This window comes from Equus asinus, chromosome 6 (assembly GCF_041296235.1).
Source record: "Equus asinus isolate D_3611 breed Donkey chromosome 6, EquAss-T2T_v2, whole genome shotgun sequence".
NCBI lineage: Eukaryota > Metazoa > Chordata > Mammalia > Perissodactyla > Equidae > Equus > Equus asinus.
The window spans coordinates 47,049,339-47,067,362 of record NC_091795.1 but is presented as its reverse complement, the minus strand read 5'-3'; the positions used below and the strand labels follow the sequence as shown (position 1 = coordinate 47,067,362).

At 42.9% G+C, this 18,024-nt stretch overlaps 1 long non-coding RNA gene across 1 annotated transcript in view; it reads left to right on the top strand.

Annotated features, from left to right (window-relative positions):
* Positions 1 to 1,301: 1,301 nt before the first annotated feature.
* LOC139045514 (uncharacterized) overlaps positions 1,302 to 18,024 on the top strand; it is a 40,885-nt gene continuing 24,162 nt past the window's right edge. The window contains exons 1-3 of the long non-coding RNA XR_011503972.1: positions 1,302 to 1,530; positions 7,032 to 7,205; positions 9,284 to 9,389. This is a non-coding gene — a long non-coding RNA (uncharacterized lncRNA). The remainder of the gene's footprint in view (positions 1,531 to 7,031; positions 7,206 to 9,283; positions 9,390 to 18,024) is intronic.

Here is an 18,024-nt window from a genome sequence, read left to right as displayed (position 1 = left end):
GGACCTGAAGGAAAACTGTCCCAAACATTGACATTGAAGCAGTGGGGGAAAAACTTCCCTGAAAGTTGATAACTACAAACCATCTCTCATGATGCTTTGCGAACCAAATTCACATCACCTGGGTGGCCTAAAATGTCTCAAGCTCACAAATTTTTCTGACGTTTTCCAGCGTTGGTAATGTCTCCATTCACTGACAGAAGTGAACACTAATCTCTTTTTGAGGAATCCACCTTCATCCTAGGCCTCAAAGCTTTTCTATAGGTAAAATTCTGAGGGTAATTACCTCTTTATAGTAAAAAATCATTAAACCTACAAAGAAGTAAGACACCACCAGCAAGAGTCAGCAGAAGCAACAGACCCCAAGATAAGACCTGAACAAACCTTCAGGTTTTGGAAAGATCAGCCACAGAACATAGAATAATATGTCTTAAAAGATGAAGTAAAGTATGAGTAAAGAGCAAGCAGATTGGTAAAAGGAATTTCTAGAAATAAAAAGTACAGTAACATTATAAAGACCATTTTTACATTTAATGTTACAACATTAACATGTTTTACACCATTTCTGTTATAAAGTCTTCATCTGTGTAAAACACTCTGCTGATAATGATATTTGCTTCAGACATTTCTTTCTCTTTCCCTGACATTTCTGTTTGGATATCAATTTATACACGACCATAATGCTCAAGTCCTCTCTGAGTTTTAAGAGCCAAACCCAGTGAGAAGGGATGCGTGTCTGGGTTTAATGACTTGATGGCACTCTCTGAGAGGTGAGTCAGCACGCGAATGTTTATTCCCCACAAGGCAGTGATAATAATACCCCCTTCATAGAGTTGTTCTGTGTGGAGTGAGTGGTTAAGAGCTTGCCTACTGGAGTCAGACTCACTGGGCTCACATCCTGTCTCTACCACTCATTAGCTGTGTGACCTTAAGTTTTTCATTCTCTCTGTGCCTGGGTTTCCTCATTTGCAGAAAGGGGATCCTAACAGCACATGTCTTACCATGTTGTTGAGGGGGGCGAATGAGCCAACACGTATCAAGTGCCCTGCACTTGGCTGGCACACCATCAATGTTAACTTATTGTGACTATATAGTGTATTGGTGTCTGGTACATGACAGGCAGCCCATAAATGATGTCCTGTTAAGTATCATTATTCTTAATCAGAAATCATTTGAATTTATTTTGTTAAGGATGGCATCTCTTAATGTTAAGCTGGAAAGTGCCTTACCTTTCAACTAGTTCAATCCCCTAACTTTACAGGCAAAAACCTCCAGAGCGGCAGTCTTCTGGCTTCTAGATCTGTGGAAATGGCTGTGAAGGAGAGAGAGAAACATACAACGATTTTAAACATGGGTGGCTGAATCAAACCTTTATTCTTCTGCAATAGAAAGACACTTTTGTGTCTCAACGGACTTTTTCTTACGGAGCAGCACTGTCCACGGGCCGGCTGGGATTGCCAGGAACAGGCAGAGGTTTTAGGAGATGCCGAATGCAGGAGCTGCTCCCATCTCCTGGGACCACGGCTGGTGCAGGTGGGTGGGGAGCTCTGTCAGCAGAAGTGCGGGCAGAGCCAGGCAGCGAGAGAAGCTTTGACAGGAAGGAGGGGTTATGAGAGACTGAGGAAATAGAGGCAGAGGAGGGGGAGAGACTGTAAAAGAAGAGGAAAAGAGAGGTTTAGATGTTTGTATTAGTAGGAGAAAACCTCAGTGGCCGATTTATTAGTAATATTACTTTAAAAACCTTTCCATTTTTACTTTCTTCTGGAGGCTGTGTACATAGCTGTTTTGAGTTTGAATGGATTGTAATCTATGCCCCCAGAGCAATACGGAATACTCCCCTGTCGTAAAGCCAATTTAAGTCTCTGTCAAAAAACTCACATAACTTTTCCTTGTAAAAGATAACTGTTCTGTGTAAGAGGTATAGGTGGCTTCAGAAAACAGTTTCCAAGCCTTTTTAAAAAAGCATGCTTGAGACAGTTTGCAAGGCTGGAAGATCTTTGTATATCACTAAGGTAGCTGAGAGCTTGATGTAACTAATTAAGTCCTCCACAGAAATTAGTTCTAGCAAATTCTGCCAGATGCTTTTATTGGAAATAGCTGCTTGGGGATTAGGAGAGTTGGGACAAAAGAATAAAATGGAAACTTAACTACTTGTAGTTGCAGAGAAATAGAAAATAAGGCTTGCGTACTCTCTGCTGTCACATGAAGAGAAAGGAAGAAGAGGCTTTGAACACTGAATTCATTCCAACAGCCTGGATGAGGCGCCTAGAATGTCTGTTAGTGAGACAGAGAGAGAATATATGGATGTTAGCGAAGCCCAGAGGGCTCTTTGGATTTGAGGAAGCTTAGAAGTTTTGGACAAATTGCCAAGAGGGGATTTTGATGCCAAGCTTAGCAATTCAGATAAGGTGATTTAAAGAAAGCTAAGAATTAGTGGAAAAGGTACTTAGCTGTACCTTAGATGTTTGTTTCTTTAAAATTTGCTGTAAAATATAATCTTTGAGATCATTCATTTAAACACGGCTAATGGTATCTCATACATGGAAGACAATTCTTATTTCTACTTAGGATTTTCATTCTGAAGGAATTTATGTTATGGAATAAGGAAACATATTATTAGGTGACTGCAAGTGTAGTTGTTTTTGATGTATCAGTGGTGGGAAAATAAGTTGGTAAAGAGACCTAATAATTCTATAAAGAGGAAGGTGTTAGTAGCGCTCTACTTCTAAACGGTAGGCAAAGCAAAAGGTTTTTGTTTGAATCAGTTGACTGTAGCTGGACCACCACTTGGTGGCAGCATACTTAAAATATGGCTACTACTTTTTGAGTTGGGGTGATGAATAAAGTTCTTTTAAAACTTGAAACTGTGAAATAAAGGTTATGAAGTGACAAAAAAAAGTTATAGCAATAGTGTTTGAATGGCTTAAACATGGTGAAGAAAATATAAAGTATTTCTTGTGCTACTAGGAATGAACACAGGGCTGGAAGAGGTGGGGTTTTTTTTGCTATATTCTGTCTAGTTCTTTAACTTGTGCCTATTTATGTTGGGTCTTTGCCTCAAATTTTTTATTTGGTGTATCTATAGCCCCTATATTTGAGTCATTTTTAAAGGTATCGTTTTCTTTCCGTTTTGGGGGGTGGGGAGAAAAAACCTCTAGTTATGATTAATCACTCTTCTGTAAACCAAGGAAATCATTCTCTCTTTTGACTCTTTAATTACTGGATCACAGATTTAAGTGGGGGAAAAATATGGATATTTACTTCACTCTAAAGAGGAAACATATTTCAAAGTCGGAGGAAGATTTTTTGTTTGGTAGCTTGTTTTTGTTTGTTCTTAACATGAAAACCTATGAGTTGAACTAAATGAACCACTGGCTTGTTTTAGGCTTAGCTTGAAGAGTATTTTGCTGTTTTGGATTTGTCTGGTTCAATCTTACAACAAAAATATACAAGCTCAACACTAACTGAAGCAAGGGATGGCACTGGGTCTAAATTTGGGGGAAAAAATATTCCCGTTGATGACATCACTAAAAATGCTAATATTTGTGTTTGCTGCATTCTACCCTAATGTCATGTTCTTAGTTTGGTAGATTGAAGTTCCTCATAGGAAATAACAAGAAATGTTGAAAATGTAAATATAGAGACATAAAACATCTTTAACTTATGACATCCTGAAATAAATTATTTTATTTTTGCTCCTATTTATTGGAACGTACTTAGTGCCTCTCAGCCTTTTTCTGCACTTGATCACATGGGGATTTATAATCCTAGATTTATTGGGCTCATCTAGTTCTCTTCCTCCCAAATGAGAACCCAAGGCACAGAGTGTCAACACCTGGCTCCCTGGCTGCCACCTACTTCAGGTGGCAACAGGGTCCGGTTGATGAATCCTGCCCACAAGTCAAGCGTGGGATTATGATCCAGAACGGATAGCTGGGTAATGATTCGCTACGTTGTAAGACACTTCCAAGTGCTGGCCTTGAGTAGCCTCTAAACAGCCATCCCACAGTAAAGTGAACTCCTGGAAAGTCTGTCTGCTCACTTTCTGAGGTCATGCCATGTGCCTCAGGGACAGACGTCCTCTAAAATGGAGAGAAAAAATTAATATTTAAAGCCAATTCTGGCTTTAGCCTCTCCTGCCTTTTGAGAAGGGTGACATATTTGTATCAGGAGGACCAAGAATATTGACACTATGTCCTTCCCCTGGCCGGTCCTAACAGGGGGCTGGAAAGTGGGAGGTGTGGAACACGTGTTGCGCGATGTCCAGAAGGCTGTGGGGTGGTCACAGTTCAGCCTGTGGGGGAGGGGAGGAGGGGCGGCGACAGGAACTGGAGGGAGGGCATCATTCTGCAAAACAAAATGGAAGGATTCTTCTTCTTTTTTCTTTAGTGCCTAGAGGTCAGGGAGACTGGGAGGAGAGGAGAGTCATGCCATGCGACCTGAGATTTATTGACAGAGTGGTCAAAAAACCTTCGAGAGAAATAGGGCTCTGACATTCAAATGTACATGATTTGCAACACTGTGCTGCAAACATCCCACATCACTGAGTCAAATCCCCAACACACACATGTGCATTGTGAGAGTGGTTCGTGTTCTTTGTCTTAGTTTTGTAGCAATCAGGAACAGTGCTGAGTTCCCTACCAGGCTTGGTACAAAGCACGGAGAAAGGGGACAGCTGTGTCTGCCGGGCTGGTGTGAGATTCAGGTGGATCAGCCCGCGGAGCTGGCACTTAGACCAGAGGTGCCCACATAAACCCCAGGGAATGTGCAGAATCTTGGGGAGGACAAGAAATAGAAGCCCTGAGCTTCAAGTTCAGATAGATAGGTAGGTAGGTAGGTAGATTATTTTCACCAGTAGGTGACTGCCATGTGTTAGAGGGCCCTTGTTAGGTATCATGCAATGATAGAAAAAGAATAACACTTGGGTCCTTCTCCAAAAAGACCATGAGCCAAGTTGGGAAAATTCATTTATTACTCCCAATGTGATAGCAATATCACTTTGTGTTTTCTGATATAGTGAGAACAGAAAGTGCTGAAGCAGAAGCAGCTTGGAAAAAAACTGAGAAGGTGGTACCTTTGTGGCTTTCTTCTAAGTAGAATTAGAGTCAGAAAAATAATGGAAAGCTTTGTTCAGAGCCATGAATGAAGCTTTCCATCTCTCTAGGACTTGCCTCCTTCCCCATGCTTCCTTAACAAACCCCAGAAGAGAACAGTGGGAATTAGTGATGACTTCAGACTGAGGAATGGTGACTCAGAGTAGCTACCACCTGATAGCCCCCCAATAACAGCCTGAAAAGGTAACATTTGCTTGGAGCTTGATTATCTAAGCTCTTTGCAGTGATTAATGTATTTAATTTCCACAAAAATACCTATGAAGCTCAAAGAGGTCAAGCAAACCATCCAAGATCATGCAGCCAGTTGACATCTAAAATGCATTGGTGAGCCCTTTGGTTGGCCAGTCTATGTCATCGTTTCTTAACAGGGGTGGCACCAACCTCCAAGGGACATTTGGAATTTTGGGGGAGCAATTTTGGTTGTCACAATGATCAGTGGGCAGGAACAGCAATGCAAGGGCAGTCTTATGCTACAGAGAACCGCCCTGCATCCTGACGGCTTATAAATATGCTGCTGGACGTTCCCGTAGATAAAACACTTGGACCTGGTTAACCAACATCCTGTATCAGTCGCATTTGGGGCTGTGCGTTCTCAGTGGTTTTCTCTACACAGGCAAGCATCTGGGGCCCGCCTGGTGGTGCAGCGGTTACGTTCTCATGTTCCGCTTCTTGGCTGCCCAGGGTTCGCCAGTTTGGATCCCGGGTGCAGACATGGCACCACTTGGCAAAAACCATGCTGTGGTAGGCATCCCACGTATAAAGTAGAGGAAGATGGGCATGGATGTTAACTCAGGGCCAGTCTTCCTCAGCAAAAAGAGGAGGATTGGCAGTAGTTAGCTCAGGGCTAATCTTCCTCAAAAAACAACAACAACAAAAGTAAAGAGGCAAGCATCTAAGGATTTCCCTGTCCCTTCCAGGATAGTCGTGTCCCAGCAGTGATGCATGAAATACGTATTTTTTTTGTATAAATTACCCATCTTTTACTTCTCCTTTACATGATAGCTACGACATCAAATTTTTGAATTAGGTATATAGTAGGTTATGTTATCTATAAATTTAATTTTAAGAGAGGGAGGAAGCTGTTTCAAAATGTTTGTTGTAAGAAAGGGGGGCTCTGTGGATGTCAGAGATCAAACGAACGGTGCTACTGAGGGCACTGCTCTCAGGAGAGAGGTTGCAAACTTCTGGCTCGCAGGCTAAATTCAGCCCACAGACGCATTTGGTGTGGTCCGCAGAGGATTGCAAAATGTGGTCAAATGTGTTGCCAACATTTAGAACTAGATTTTTCACAAAATTACATTTCTGACTTCTTTGGAAAATTCTGACAATCTAGCGATACAGGGATACAAAGGGTCCTGGTGGCCCTACCTGCTTTGTAGGGTCATCTGCTCTCCAAGTCAGCGTGGTCCTAACTTGGCCAACTTGACTCACTGAAGTTTCTGCCTGGTCTCCATGGACAACTACAGGGTGACTTGCTTGGTGAAAGTGACCGTGCTGGTGGTCACCTTCTTTTTCTGTTCTGCATCGTGTAAGTTGTGCTGAAAAGACTAGAACCCAGCTTCGTCCGTCTGCAGTGTAAATGCCCCACCACAGGGCGCCCTCACCTTCCTAATGCACCAGCTACCTAATTCCCGCGTCCAAGTGGCTCCTGCCCGGAGATTTGGTCCCACACTTGTGGTTTAGACATGAAGTTTTGCTCTCCATGCCTAGCGTGCTGAGCCATCCCCTCCCCCAGCATCCCCGTGGTTAATACATTTTATAACCACCTCTTCCCCTTTGCTTTTCTTTGTCATGTTAATTTGGCGTTTGGGTTTTGAAGTTAACGTCAAAAGAGATGAAGCCTAATAGTTGAGAACTTTTTAAGAAAAGGGGAACATGAGATACCTTTAAAATCATTTGTCATAATTTTTTCCTGTACAGGTTTCAGTTATTGTATTTTCTGGCTATAGATAAGGAGGAAATGATTAAAGTCTTAAAAAAATGGACTGTCTAGAAGGGATTAAGAATGCTACACATCAGCAAGGAAACTGAATAAATTTTGAAATCAAATTCATGGAGCACAGTAAGAAGCTCTGAAAGTTTGTAAAATGAAAGGTAAGGCAAATTATTTGTATTTGGTTTTATTTCTGAGCCCCCAAACTGGTCTTCGGCCTCTCCGTGATATTTTGTTCTCTTCTTGGGGGTCCGACTCTCCACCTGTTGGAATCCTGCCCAGATCCTCAGACCGGCTTGGGGAGGTCTCTGCCCCATGTAGGGAGAGGCCTGTTGGGGCGGTCACCAGCATCCCCTGCTTCACTAATAACAGTCTAGCGACTCAGTCACCCCTGAGAGCACGTGCTCTCCTCTGCTTGAATATACAGGAGATGAGAAAAGCATATGGTTAAGATGAAGCTAAAACCCCATTTTAATAAATGCCTCTGCAGCTCCTCCCATTCTGTGGGTCAGCCCTCACCAACCAAGTCTGTTGAACAAGAAACTGTCGTAGTGAGTGAACTGTGTCTTCTCATTGCCTGTACCAGCTCAGGGATTTTAAAAAATAAGCACTTGATAATACACGTGGAAAGAGTGAACGAGCAAGTGAATTTTTGTTAGCTCTAATCCACTCTCAAGATATTCACTTCTTTTTCTTTTTAATATTATTTTTTTTTTAAGGAAGATTAGCCCTGAGCTAACTGCTGCCAATCCTCCTCATTTTGCTGAGGAAGATGGGCTCTGAGCTAACATCAGGGCCCATCTTCCTCCACTTTATATGTGGGACATCACCACAGCATGGCTTGCCAAGCAGTGTGTAGGTCCGCACCCAGGATCCGATCCAGCAAACCCCAGGCCGCCGAAGCGGAATGTGCAAACTTAACCACGGCACCACTGGGCTGGCCTCGAGATAGTCATTTCTTTACAGCTTCATTATCTCTCTCATTCATCCATCCAACAAATATATGGCGAACATCCACTCCATGTAGGCACTGTTCCAGCTACGGAGGATAGAGTAGGGATAAGATAGGTTCATGCCCTCACAGAGCTGCACTTTAGGGAGACAGATGATAGACCAGGAAGTAAAAAAGTGGGGCAAATGCAGATAGGGAGAGGTGCACAGAGGAGGATAAAACATGGGCTATGGGAGGAAATGAGTGGGGATGGGGCTGGTTCGGACTGGATGGTCAGGGAAGGCTGCAGAGATGAGATGAGATTTGAGAAGATTTGAATGAAAAGAAGGAGCTAGGGATGCAAATATCTGGGGATGCAGTGCTCCAGGGAGGGGCAATAGCAACTGTGCTAAGGTAGGAGTAAGTCTGGTGAGTTCAAGGAACCCAAAGAAAGGGAGAGCAGGAGACAGTGAGATGGGAGAGGCACAGGTGGGCCGTGGAAGAGCCGGACGTACTAAGACGACAGAAGAAGGCTGGTGGAGGGCTCCAGGCAGCGGATACTATGATGGGATGACTTTTTGCTAAGAATAGTCTAGGGACAAATGGAAAATAAGTCGTGGTGCATTCATGTAATGGAATACGCTACAGTAGAGCAAACAGATGAAATATATAGATCCATACTCGTAACTGTATGGATGCATCTCAAAAACAGAATGTTGAGTAAAAGAAGTCGGTCACAGAAGAACATTATTAGTTCAAAAACAGACAAAACTAAATCATAAATTTTGGGAGAGCACTTTGGGTTCACTAAAACATAAAGATAAATGGCATCTTTATTTAGTACATCCACATATATAAATGCATAGAAAAAGACTTGGACTGATAAAAACCAAAACTTATGACAGTGGGTACCCCAGATGAGGGAAATGGAACGAGGTGGGAAGAAAGGAGATGGTGAAGAGGTATTTAAATCTTATCTGTAAGGTTTGAATTTCACACCAATAGTGTATGCATTGTTTTCCTGTGTCTGCTGTAATAAGTTACCACAAACTCAGTGGCTTAAAACAACACACATTTATTCTCTCACTGTTCTGAAGCCTAGAAGCCTGAAATCAGTTTCAGTGGACTGAAATCAAGGTGTTGGCAGGGCTGTGTCTCTAAGGAGAATCTGTTCCTTGTCTCTTCCAGCTTCTTATGGCTGCCAGCATTGCTTGGCTAGTGTCTGCATCACTCCAGTCTCTGCCTCGTGGTCACATTGCCTTCCTCATTTCTTTGTGTGTCTAATCTCCCTCTGCTTTTCTCTTATAGGGACGCTTGTAATGGTGTTTAAGGCCCACTCGGATAATCCAAGATCATTTTCTTGTCTCAAGATCCTTAATCACATCTACAAGGACCCTTTTTCCAACCAAATAAGGTCAGATTTACAGGCCCAGAGTTAAGAAGTGGATATCTTTTGTGGGGCCATTTTCAACCTCCAATAGTGCATTTCTGTACTTGTTATACAATTAAAAAGAAAAATAATATTTTGAAGGATGAGAGCAAAACAATGCCCCTGGCTGCTGTGTGAAGACCAGGCAGGAGGTGATTGGACTCATCCAGGTGAGAGGTGGCGGTAGCCTGGACTCGAGCAGAGGTGATGGAGATGAGATGAGAAGGGTGGAAGGAACTGAGTTATAGTCTGGAGGTAGTTTTTAGGAGTGGCTGGTGGGTCCGATACAGAGGAAGAGGACAAAGGAAGAAACAAGGATGACTTAGACGTTTATGGCTTGAGAAGCTGAGAGGTGCCGTGTACTGAGGTGGGGAACAGGTGGGGAGGAGCAGGTTTACAGGGACGTTTGGGCATTTCAGCTATAGCGTGCTTGTGATGTGCTAAATGTATTTTCCACTTTTTGAAAAATGATGGGAATCACTGAGCTGAGAGGATTTAGTGTTTTAATAAGTTGAGTGATTTCTCCTTGTGAGTTCTCAAGGTCTGGGAAAGAGGTTTGGTACGATCACAAGGAAGGCAACAGCTTTAGCAGAGGGTTTGCAGAGCACCTGGCTCCTTCTGCAGCTTGAGTGACATGAGGAAGAATGTAGACAATGACTGCTCAAGTGACAGCAGGTGGCAATGGGCCGGTCTCGGGTTCTGAGGTCTGTGCGTGTAGCTCTCTCGTTCCTGACACTGATATTTGCTCAGTGCAGTGACTGGAGCTCTAATTTTGTAGCTTCCCCCTGCGTACGTGACTATAGGACAAATGAATATCCTCTTTGCATCCTCTCACCTTCCCCTCAAAGAGCAACAACACTGTTTATAGAAAACAAATTGTTTTATTTTGCAAATTCAGTACTTCTCCCTGGCCTAGCAGGGGCTTTGGAGTCTGGTGGAGGGCAGGTGTCAGGTCAGAGGCCAGCTCTGCTGCTTATCGCGGGGACCCTGGCCTTGTTCCCCAACCTCTCCAGGCCTGCCCTTCCTCAGGGGACGGCTGTGAGGGTCGGAGTACGTGCTCGGGCAGTGTTGGATCTTCTTGCTGTTTCCAGCTCAGCTTCACAGCCTTGGCCTCCCTGTAGTTTACTTTTATTTGAAAAAGCTAAAGCATTACATTTCCGCCATGAGAAAAACAAGCCCCAAATAACCCAGACACCTTTGTTTCTCCACCCTACGCAAAAGGCTACCTTTAAAGACTGCTTATAAGTGAACAATGGTAATATTCCTTCCAATGGCTTTCAATATTTTCTGTCCTAAGAGGTATTTGTTTTTACTTTGTCCCAATACACTCAGTTGCTGTTATCTGGAAAATCATTGCAAAACAACTCACCTGCTTTAGAAGGCATTCTCTAGGTCCCCGAGGCAAAACTGGGGATGATTACTGAGGGTGCTTATCAGGGAACAGAGATCTGTCACCCAACCCTTCTCTAGGATTCCTCAGCCCAGACTTTGCAAACAGGTCAGCAGAGAGCCCGTGAAGTTTCATCTGGTTTGGGTTCTTTGTTTCTAAGGCTAGATCATGTCCTGATCATCTTTTTGACTCCCTATCCTCTCCCCTCAGTTTTTTTAAAGAAAGCAAATCCAGCAAGGAAATTCCATGAAACCACTGCTGTCATATGAATTACCAAATAAGGTCTGGCCTAAGTTTGCAAATGAAGACAACCCAAACTGAATTCAGAAACATCTTATCTGTAAATGTCAAATACCTGAAATACATGCCCATTAAAGAGTTGTTTAAGGATATGAGACATGGTCGTAGAAGAAGGAAGAGCCATGGCCGTCACGAGCTGTTATTTCTGTTTTGTTTTGCTTCTTCGTCTTTGCTTTTCAGGTGAAGTGAGATTTTTCCCCTAGAATCTGGTGACTGACAATTTGGTGACTTTTCTCTCAGATGCTAAAACTCCTGAGTTCCCAGGCTGCTTCTCTTCTCAGTTAAGAACACTATCCTTTCCCTAGTCATGGGTTGAGAGCTCACTGTGAAGACAGAAGGTCCTTCTTTCTTTCTTCTAACTCGCTTTCTTAAAATGAGCTCTAGATTGGGCCCTGGAGAGACCTAGGCCTTCCCCTTTCTCCCTCGCACTCATTTCCCAAGACAGCTCTGATAGAGTCCGGGAAATCCATGTCTTCCAGGTCACAATGTAACTGTGTCTTCGGAAAGGTTTAACTCATGGGTTCTCTAAATGCAGTGCCCACACCAGCAACATCAGCGTCACCTGGGAACTTGTTAGAAAGGCAAATTCCTGGGCCCCACCCCAGATGTCCTAAATCAGACCCTCTAGGGCTGGAGTCAATCTGCGCTTTCACAAGCTCTATAGGGGATTCTGAGGCATGCTGAGGTTTGAGAGCCACTCTGCAAAAATCCAGATGAATTTCATCGGAAGTTACTTATTCTCTCACCTCCTTCCAGTTCTACTTTTAGAGATTTCCGAATTAGACAAACAGGGTCAAATGCCTGGCCGGTCCCCTAAGGCTGGCAGTAAATGCCCCTCCTAGGGTCCAAGCTCTCCACAAGATGAACATCTGGAACCTTTATTCTGTATCTTCAACCTGGGTGAGTGGGCGGTGGAAGGGAAAGTAACTATCCCTTTTCTGTTTGAAAATACTTAGCTTGAGTGATGTGAAGATTTCAGTAGGTCTGTGACAAGATCAAAGACCATAAATTATTTAACAGTGGTTCTACTTTTGTGGAATTATTTAAAGTATCATCATTGCAGTTCAGCTTCCCAGCCTTCATTTTCAAGTCTGGAATTCTGTTGGGAGCTATCATAATCACTGAAGAGTATAATATTACAGGCTGGGTATAAAAATATCTTTTTAATGACTAGCAAATTAGTGAAACGTCTTGACCTGAGTGGAGACCAAATAGAACATGGTGTTTTTATGAAGAGGGGAAAGGACTAAATTGTCACCACATTGTTATTCTTGTCGAATTCTCCACTCCTTAAAATATCAGTTGATTAGAAAAAAATTTGTAACAAGGTGCATCAGTGTAAGTGACGAAGGGCCGTGTGGCATCCAGAGGTATCCTGGAACTCTAGCAGTTTTGTTTTGGTTTTGATTTTAGCATGCAGTCTGAAAGTCAGCCTCAGGTGATTCCTTACATTGATCCCATAGGAATGGAGGATTCTTCTCGCCTTCTCACCTGACCAGGACAGTAGGACCAGAGCTCATAGGCCAAAAAAAAAAAAAAAAGAAAAAAAAGCTTTCTAAGACATTAGGCAAATGGCCTCTTTATAATTTTGTCCTGTAAATCAAACAATTACTTGTTACACATATTTTCCACTTTGTTATAACTTCCCTAATATTTAACCTAAGGAGTTGTAAATTGAGCCGTGTGGATTTATGTTTCAAAATAGCATATGTTCTGTTCACTGCAAAGGCAGAACGGGTTTTGCCAAGTTGATAACCTCACGGGTTTAGGGTTTTGAACCAAAAACTTGAAATTCTTGTGGTGTCATGACTATTTGCAAAAGCAGTCTGAAGAGATGACCTGGACATCAATTAACCCCTTCTGACCCAGCATCTTAATGAATTAATTTAAAACGGTCAACCAGATGTACCATAGTTCCCTTGGAATCCACCTGCATTCAAAGTGAAGTGTCCAATGCACCTAATTAATTCATGCATTTGAGGCTTTATGACTCTGTACTCAGTTGTTTTTTAACTAGAAATAATATACACGAAATGTGCCTCATGTTCAGTGGGCCAAGGGCAAAAATGTAAGGATTTATTGTACAGTCTGTAAAATGCTATCTGTATTATCTTTTAACCCACCGTGCTTGTGCCTTGTGCAAATTTATTCAAGGAAGATACTTCCTGATGAAAGCTGGAACATTTTGTTAATTTTCCCCCAAATGGTCTGGCATTGTTGTGCAACTGCTTTCAGAGGACTGCCCCCATACCTGCTGGAGCCTCAGACGCCCTAGCTCTGAGAATGAAGAAGGGCCACTGCTGCCTGCCTTCTCTCTTGCCCTGTCACTCTATTCCTTGCCTAGCAGTAAGTCCTCAGTATGCCACAGGCGACCCAAAGAATCCATACCTGGGGTGGGTGGGGGGGGTGCCTTGTTGATCCGAGGCTGTCAGGTCAATCACAGGATTCTCACACCCCTGTGGGATGATCACAGGCTCCCAGGAGTGGAGGGACCTTGGAGTTCACTCAGTTCTTCCCGTCCATTTAAAGTCACTCAAAAGATTATCCAGAGACTCTTAGAAAGCCTTTGGTGACTCATTCCCTAGGAAAGGCTTGTTTTTCTGCTGTTCTCGCTCTACAACAGCAGCTCTGTTCTAAAGCATCTTAACCCACGTCATCTTAATTAATCCCTCTGCTTATATATTTCAATTGGCTGATGGAGCCCAGATTTAGAACTAAGGACTTGGATTCTAAGTTTAACTTCCCTCTACGCTCTGCTGCCTCTTAATAAGTCCTAAATCCATAGCAACTACTATTTTGAGGGTACCTCCTAGCGCAGGGACACTTTCTCATAGAACCTGATGGATGTAACCCTCACGAGAGCCCCAAGAGGTGAGTGTATTAAATCCATTTTATGGATGTGGATTTTGAGGCCTGAGAGATTAAACTCTTTGTGTAAGATCACCCAGCTATGAGATGAAGTTAGGATTTGAACTCTTACGGCTGTTGCCAAAACCATTTCCTTTCATGTTTATATAGATTTCTTGATGCGTAACCCAAAGCTCATCTGCTGTTATTATTTCTATCCTTTCTTCTACAGATTCAAGACCTATTCAGGACAGAAGCTTTGGGGCTGAGTGTACATCATTTGTTCATTTACTACTTCCATTTACTAAATGAATAAGTACATATACTTAATTTTGTGTATCAAATTATTAATTATAACACATGTATAAAATGAGTCACTATATTTACATGCTTAGACTAGTGTTTGGTGCATAGCACACAATAGGTACTCACTATTTTCATTCATTTATTCATTCATCATTTGTCGAGTTCTTGCTCTGTGCCCATCACTGAGAAGTCTCTATTGGGGAAACAAAAATAAATAGTACCTGTCACCTTCTACTTCCCTCACATTGCACTTCTCTCTCTTAGCTCCTAGAATGTAGTTTTGATGGGGTCAGGGAGATACCTATCTCATTCCCGTTTGAATCTCCAGTGCCTGGCACAGGGCCTCACGTATTTTAAGGACATAAAAAATGTTTGTTGAACAAATACATGAATGCTTGGACATTGGAGATTTGGTAAGGGTTTTTAATCATCTCAATCTAGAAATCAAATCATGCCATTCAGGTTGGGTCATTGTGATTATTTCGTTCTGTTGGCTGTCTGGATGGCACCCATTCACAGTGTGTCTGATGAATGTCCCCTTCCTTCTGTGCTGTGGAGGGACACACTCATCCTAGCTGGTGCCCAGGGAGGTGGCCTCCAGGCCCAAATCCGTAAAGACCCTGACAGTCATAGGAAACCCTGGCCCCTGGTGGGGCCAAATGTAATTGGGGCTTAAGGAAGTTTACTCAGGGCTGGACAGGCATGCTTGGGAGTGATCTGTTTGTAGGTTTCAGCCACTCCCTAAAGGGAAGGTCCTGCCCCAGCCTCCCCAGTGCTGAGATGTGAGCTCCATTCCAGAACTCTCCCTACGCTTGCTTTGTAGCTCTGGGCCAACTCCCCAGTACCCCTGGTACTTCTCGGTTTGCCATCTCAGGAGGGTGGTTGTGCTTTGGCCTTTGCAGGTTGGGTGGGGAGGGAGAGCTATAGGATGTGGAGGTTAGGGGTATTTCTGAATGCTTTGACATACTTTGCAACTATTAGCTCCAAATAAACTGAGCTCCTGGAGTGAAGGGCAGAGTGAGCAGCTGCCTGAGTGTTGTAAAGACAGGGGTCAGCTCAGCTTGAGCACCTCCTTTTATGTACTGCAGACCTTGCCAGCAGGACTCCGGCTTGCCCAATCGTGCACTGCTGCACAATTTCCACAGAACATAGATCACAAGTGCAGAAATTTGCCCTGGGATTCCTTCCCAAGCATAGCATGCAACAGTGAGCCTGGTTACAGCGAGCAAGGAAGGTGTCAGCACCACCTTACAGTTGGCACACGTGACACAGAGAGGAAAAGGGCTTGTCCACCCTGGCTCAGGCCTGAGAGGAGGCCAAGGATTGAATTCTCTCACCTCATCATCATAAGAGCTGCCAGTTTTGAGCACCTACTGTATGCCATGCTCTTTAGATAGATTGTGTCATCTAAATGAATCTTTTTGCCAGTCCTATAGAGTTCCAATTGAGAACCTTTTCCTCCAGTGCACTTTTTTTCTCTTAGGATAGGGCAGTTACACCTTGGTGAGGTTAAATATTTTCCCTGCAGAAAATAGAGAAGAACTGGGAACTGAACCTAGTTTTGACTCCAAAGCTCATGTTCCGAACCACTTTAGCATCCCACCTCATTTTCCACAAGGCTCCCCACTGGAGCACCACCACTTTGAAAGCTAATGTAAGAGTTGAGGACAGATGTCTTTGTAGCTGTCTTATTCTTCCATATCTTCCTTCCTGAAAAAAACTGACATTGAGCCGTGCAGCCAAAGTTACACCAACTTCAAATAGTGGAAAGGGGTTGTCATGTCCTATGTTCTCTCTGGGTTGGCTTCCAACAGGTTTCCATAGAAACTCTTTTTGTGTATATGAGAAACAAAACTAATACATTTCTCCTCTCCACCACTGCCACCTCACCCCACCAAAAGTGAATACAAAAGAGTGAGAGCAGAAACACAGCAAATGTGTCTCTCTGGATGGTCAGTGGAAAATGTACTTAAATTCCAAATGGAGACTGGGTGAATTCTGACACTGAGTTTAACATAAAAGATCTCCAGATCTCATTGTGCTACTCCAGCCAATAAGAAACTGAATTTCCACTCTCCTCTCATGGGTTAGCCATTTTACCATCACAGTGACAAGCTTACCTTCTGCAGCTCAAACTCTGAGGAAAATTGGAGAACACAGTCTTGCTTTCTTTGAGAAAGAGAACTCTGATTACAGTTGAGCTGACTGGAAAATGCTCATATAACCGGGAAATTATGTCAAATTTAAAGCATCACTTTCTCTTTTGTAGAAGATTTAGCTTCCAAGTAGTGTAACTATAAGGAGCAATTTGATCAAGAAATTGAATTTCTATCAGGATAGTACAAGGGAGCAGGAATTATGAAATGTCTAGAGATGACGTGAGATCCCATTTCAAGGGGCAGATGGCAAAGTGAGGAAGTGGGGACAGCTTGGGTCTTCAGAGTCAGACCTGGGTCCATAGCTTAGTTTTGCTATGTGCCACCTGCAGGATATTAGGGAAATTACTTAAATTCTCTAAGCTTCAGTTTCTTCATCTGCAAAATGAAAGTGATACCTACTCTGTAGGGCCATGATGAGGATTAAATGACAGAGCATAACAGTGTAAAGCTCCTGAAATAAAGTGAATCCTCAAGAAGTGTTAGTTCTTTCTCCTCATTTCCTTTCCTCTCTCCTATAGGAAAACCCATCTCTCTCTGTTGGAGGATAACCCTCCCAGAATGTACTAGTTTGTTAGGGCTGCTGTAACAAAGTAACACAAACTCATGGGCTTCAGCAACAGAAATTTATCGTCTTGCAGTTCTGAAGGCTAGAAGTCCGAGATGAAGGTGTCGACAAGGTTGGTTTCTACTAGGTCTGTGAGGAAGTTGCATGCTTTTCCCTTATCTTCTGGCAGTGTGCTGACCATCTTTGGCTTTCCTTGGCTTGAAGAAGCATCACCCCAAATTCTGCCTTCATTGTCACACGGCATTCTCCTGTGCATTTGTCTCCAAATTTCCCCTTTTTATAAGGGTACCAGTCATATTGAATTAAGGTCTGCCCAAATGAACTCATTTTAACTTGATAACCTCTGTAAAGACCCTATCTCCTAATAAGGTAACATCCTGAGGTAGTGGGAGTTAGACTCTTCACATATGAATTTGGAGGTGATGCAATTCAACCCATAATACAGGGCAAGTGGTACGATGCTGGTTGGAGTAACAATATAGTGGATTAGAATTTCAATGTTTTTAAGGGGATTTTGTCTATGTTAGCTGCAGGCTGACTTAACTACCTAATGACTTCCTTTAAATGATGGCCTCTTTGGGAAAAATGGAGTTACTGCAACAACAGCAGGAAATAAGTTTCTAGTGAGCCATAGGGACAAGACTCACCCCTACAAGTACTAAGACTGACTTTACACACATACTTTATGACTGGGCAGATAGAGCGAATATTGCTTGTAGGGATGAAGAAACGGTTGAAGGTAGGAAGTTATATCTCCAGGTAGCAGAAAAGTTAAAAATAATTGGTTTTGATATAAATTTTCAGTTGACATCATGTAGTCTCTTCCAATTCAATCATAAAAGCATGGAATTTTATACTTGACACTTTTTAATTGCTTACAATGTAACAGGAACATTCTTGTTACCTTGTTTGATTCCTAAAACAACTTGTAAGGTAGCTGTTTACAGATAAGGAAACTGAGGCACAGACAGATTAAGAGACTTGTGGCTGTGGGTCCTTTGACTTCAAGTGCTCTTTCTTATACATAGTTACCCTGGTTGAGAAGCTTTCCCT